We start from the raw sequence: 6,000 nt of genomic DNA on the forward strand, positions 1-6,000 counted from the left end.
TGTGTTAATTGTTTAATTAGATTATGCGCTTAAATGGTGTTTTGATTAATTGTAAATTAAATGTTTTCTTTTCTTTTATTATTTTATTTTATTTTTGTTTTATGGTTATGGTTAGTAGTAATTGGCCAACCAATTGGGTCCCATGAACTACTTGGATAGGAAGTTGGATGTGTATGGATTATTACCCATGGATAGTTGTGTCTGTATACATATAGATTTATATTATATACATATATAAAAAGAAAAGTAATTTATTAATTACTTTTATTGTAACTTTTGTAGTAATATTTAATCTGATGTATATGTTTTATATTTAAATAATAAAAATATACGTAGATTTGATACGTGTTATACTTTAAGTTACTTTATAATATTATGATAACGTAAGTATTATTGGATAATCCATTAATAAATAATGAAATGTGTATAATTTATTTATTTAATAAAGATATATATAAATTATATACGTAACATATTTTACTTGGATTTTTAATATATATAAAAGGGAAAGTAATTGATTAATTACTTTTTTGGTAACCTGGGTAGTAATATTTTATCTGATGTATATATTTTATATTTAAATAATAAAAATATACATGAATTTGATACGTATTATGTTTTAAGTTACTTTATAATATTATGGTAACTTAAGTATTATTGGATAATCCATTAATAAATAAGGGAATGTGTATAATTTATTTATTTAATAAAGATATACATAAATTATGTAACGTAACATATTTTACTTACCTTTTTAATATTTTATTTTTTATTTTTTTTAAGTTGACTTGCATTGGGAAAAGGGTTAGGATTATTTTATTTAGCCTATAAATATATAGTTATAGGTTGTAAAAAAGGGTTAGAAATATTCATGTGATATATGCTAGAGAGAGAAAGAGAAAGAGTTAGAGAAGGAAGAATGAGAAAAACTATGTAGAAAGAAGATCAAGGAAGAAGAAGTTTAACTTTCGATTCGAAAGTTTAAGGCAAGTTCTTCTTCTATCTCTTTCCCTTTGATTCGTGTTTCTGTACATGCTTAAGAAATTCCAGGATTTGTTAAACACATAAAATTAAATAATTATGCATGTTTAATTGGATTAGAACATAGGTATTATGAAATTGGTTCATATCTGTTCTTGTGTTATGAATTGATAAATGCATGATTTTAATTTGATTTCTAGTGTGAATTTTTACATGTTTGAATTATATATTTTTCATATTTGTGGAATGATGGAACGTAAAAACATGCCTAGGATTCTTGAACATTAAATAGGGACTAGGTTTGAGTTTAAATAAATTTAAATAGACTCAATCATAATGATGTTTGCTATTTGAATGTTTTAAACAAACGAATGGATTTAATCTTTTAAAATGTTTTAGCAAATAAGATTAAATGTGTAGGATGAATTGGATATAGAGAATACTTATTTGACGGTATAATAAAATATCATCATGTATAAGATTCAGTTTGTGTAGGACATATGATATAGGAAGTTTAAATAAATAATAAGTCATTCCTATTTTATGATAATTTGATATCATATTATCATAGTTATTTCTAGATTATTTGATGCATTTCCTTAATCGTCACATCAATTGTTGGATTATGTGGTTTAATGCATCGGTATGGGACAGTGGCATTTTAGGGATGGATTAACTTATCAGTTAAGTCCTACCTATTTTATATAAGGGAATTGATTAACTAAAATGTTAAGTCCTACTTATATTCAAGTCAGGTCAGCTGAACAAGTTAAATGACTTATGGAGGATTAATTTATTATATAAGGGAATGGATTAACTAAAATATTAAGTCCTACTTATATTCAAATCAGGTCAGCTGAACAAGTTGAATGACTTATGGAGGATTAATTTATACTGAATAGGATGGTTACTAGATTTTATATATATAAGTATGGTGCCATGATATGAGCTTGAGCCTCAGAATCAGTGGTTAGGGTGCGTATATCACCAGGGATGTGTAGCTAGATATAATGTAGTTGTGTACCCTGGTAGGTCTAAGTACTCATGCCCACTATATGTGCGTTTTACATATTGCCTACTATTCAGGTTGAAACAACCCTATAGTCTAGTGAGGTTCCTTTAGTGTGTGTATATATATATACGGATTACTAGTTACTGTTGGATTGACTAGGATGTATACGTGTATTGGATCTCTGTTTTGACTGTAGTAGAGTAGAACTTGTTTGTGGGCCTGACCCACCATTATTTTTCAGGTGTTCGTCAGGAGTAGAGGTTGTTCGTGCAAAACGGGGATCAGTCTACTTCATTCTTCCGATGCTACATAGGAGTTCCTTTATAATTTAGTTTCCTGATTTAGACAGTTATTACTGTCATTTGTTTAGTTTGGATTTTCTAGGGGTCCACACAGTATGAATTCCCGAGTTGTATTTTGGAGGATCAGTTGTATCAGAAGAGTTTATTAATTAATGGAAATATATTCTGAGGTTTATTATTAGATTATCATTTTAGTTTCTTGTCAGCATTTTATTTATTCTTTTGTACTCTGTGTTCGTTTATTATCAATTTATTTTGATATCCCCGGGTATTCGGGCGTGGGCGTGGGCTTGGCCAACCCGCATTCGAAAATCCGGGGGTATCACATAGGGCTCTCTTTTAAGTGCTTAAAACCATCTCTGAGACTTCTCATAATCAAATCAGAGTTAACAAGAAATCAAAGCCACTGTAAGTTTATTTACCGAAAACAAAAAAAAAAGCCACTGTAAGTCTCTCCACAAATATATATATATATATATATATATATATATATATATATATATATATTTCTTTGTTGGTTACTCACTATGCATATATGTGGGATATTTAATTAATTACTTCAATGGGGTTGCCCTAAACAGGAAGATGTTTCAGAGCAAAGCAGTAAGTTGGCTCTCACAACAAGCAACGCCTTCAAGGTCACCACTAAACTTTAAGGGACTACGTGCTCAAATCAATCCATTGCCTCTCACAACATCGCCTCTAACACTATCTATAAACTCTACGAGAGGCGGTGGTCAGATAGCTAATTCATCAACTCTCACAGCAACGCCTCCAACAACGCCACCAATAAATCCCGAAGGAGGTGGTCAAACCCAGGGGTGGCTCAATCTAATTTGGAGTCTTAGGCGAAAAATAAAAAGTGGTCTTTTTAATCATATAAATAAAATTAATCACAACTAAAAAACAAAATATACAAGCATATATACACACAAATTTATAATAACAAAAGCTAATAAAATTAAAAAATAATTAAAGAAAAAGAACCATTGAACCTGATTTAGAAAAAAAAAAAATTAAAAAATAATTAAACAAAAAGAACCATTGAACCTGATTTAGGAAACCCAAATCCAATATTTTTATAAATTTTTCAATAAAACTGTAAACTTGTTGAAAAGAGAGTAGGATGAGAAGACTTGTTGAAAAGAAGAAGGTAAAACATATGGAAAGTTTTCGCCATTTTTTCAAACAAAAACGTATAATATTTTACTGTTGGTGTAACTTACCCTAAAAATATTTTTAGTGCTGGTGTAAAAAAGTGATGAGAGAGACAGAAAGAGGGATATTTTTTTTTTTTATGATACAAATTTTTGGGCCTAATATTAAATTTTTATATTGGTTAGGTGAGAGTAGAAAAAGAGAGCGAAAAAAAGTCATATAATGATGTAAATCTTAGAGGACCAATATTAAATTTATGTATCAATTGGAGTTCAACGGAACCAGGAAAGAGAGAGAAAAGTGGAAAAAAAAATTTTATTTTAGGATATAAATACTTGAGGCCTAATATAAATCGGAATGAATGAGGGGAGAGAGAAAAGAGAAAAAATAAGTTATTTTAGTATATAAATATTTGACAACTAATATAAAATCGAAACGAGTGTGGAATGACCAAAAAAAAAAGTAATTTTTGGATATAAATCTTTGAGGTCTAATATAAATATTTTATATTTAAGAGTTTAACAATATTAGGAAATAATTATAGTATAACTTAATATAAGGAAATTTTAAAATTTTGGGGTTTTCCTATTGGCTGGGGCCTCAAGCCGACCCTGGTCAAACCAACTCGATCATCCCGCTCTCAAAGCAAACTCCAAGAGAGACGGTCAAACCAACTCATTTGCTCTCTAAGCAAAGCCTCCAACGCCAACTACAAAACCCGGGAGAGGTGGTAAAACCAATTAATCAGATCTCACAACAAATAAATTTATAGGGGGTAGTCAAACCAACTCATAAAACACGTTAGTGGATTTTAACATTTTGGAGTCTTCTTATTGGTTGGGGCCTCAAGTCCGCCATGGTCAAACCAACTCGATCATCCGCTCTCAAAGCAAAGCCCCCAACGCCACCCATAAACTCCGGGGGAGGCAGTAAAACCAACTCATTTGCTCTCCAAGCAAAGCCTCCAACGCCAACTACAAACCTCGGGAGAGGTGATAAAACCAATTAATCAGATCTCACAACAAATAAATTTATAGGGAGGTAGTCAAACCAACTCATGAAACACTTTAGTGGAAGTATATGATGTATCAAGCCCAGTAAGAATTATATATAAATTGGTGTATCTCGTGCAATTCTTAAAATGGATTGTGAGAATTCAAATCTTTGTAATGTCAAGTGGCTGCATGAGTTTGTTGTCATAAAAAAAAATAAAAAATAATAATAATAATAATAAAAATAAAAAACAATAATTTCAAGAACTTGTATTAATTATTAGTGTGTTTTAGAAAGAGATCGAATTTATGGTGTATGACATCTTTTAATATATATAGACGTGAATTTACTTCGGTTTAAGCATTTACTTGAACCCATTATTTTTTCAAGAACTTGTATTAATTATTTGTGTGTTTAAGAGAGAGTTCGAATTTATGGTGTATGACATCTTTTAATATATATAGACGTGAATTTACTTCGGTTTAAGCATTTACTTGACCCCGTTATTTTTTCAATTGTTGTCCTTAACCCCTCCAAGGGCATGTGTAGTGAATGTAACTTATTTTTAATTTCTTTCTTTGCCTAGTGCCAATAAAACTCTCTAACCCTTTAACAAAATTATCCTTTCAAACCAAAAGGTCAGGTGGCCCAATGATACCAAGATCCAACTTTTCAAAAGAAGATTATGAATTTGAGCCTCTACAGTGGAGACATGTGTGTGAATTTGCTTTATCATTCAAAAAAAAATAAAAATAAAAAATATCCTTTCAAATGCCGAATATACCCTTTTATATATATATATATATATATATATATATATATATCAAGGTTTCTCATGAATCGACAGCACAGCCAATAAAGCATTATGTACTAGAGCATGGATTTTTCGTGATGGACTGGAAACGTAAGTGGTGGTTTTGAAATATGGGGTCTCTAGTGGTATTGAACTAAATGAAAAATGTCAACAATGACAGCCATTGTATGCAAACCCACCACCACAATCACATTCAAGATGCAAGTAACTCAGGTAAGGTTCACTTGAGTTCATTCAACGAAAAAGTAGGAGATAGTATCATTTATTCGTAACAAAATAAGGAAATACAAAGAATATATATAGTTCTTAAAGCATGGCATCACAGTTAGACCTGCAATAGGGTTGGATTCGAACTTAATTAGTGTTGATTCGATTCGAATTCAATAAGGATATACTAGATTCGATAATTTGATAAATATTTAGTGAATAAATTTATATCCAATTTGTTAATTAACGGATATCCGATCTGATTCGATAATTCGGTCCGATCCAATATGGGTGAATGTGTACTTTTTTTTTTTTTTTTTTTTTTGTAAAAAAAAACTAATGTCAAAAGAGAATTTAAAAAATAAATAGATAGAGATAAATAAAATATAAAAAAAGAAAATTAAAACTTTTACTCATTGTTAAAGAATAAAAACTTGGGAATAAGAAAAAATAGAAAAAGTAAAGATGGGGAGGAGAAAGTAAAAAAAAAAAAAAAAACTAATGGCAAAAGAGAATAAAATAAATAAATAGAC

Source organism: Cornus florida, unplaced genomic scaffold (genome assembly GCF_030987335.1).
Source record: "Cornus florida cultivar Cherokee Brave unplaced genomic scaffold, ASM3098733v1 CherokeeBrave_3.0.0_Hap2_Chr11, whole genome shotgun sequence".
In the NCBI taxonomy this organism is placed as follows: Eukaryota; Viridiplantae; Streptophyta; class Magnoliopsida; order Cornales; family Cornaceae; genus Cornus; species Cornus florida.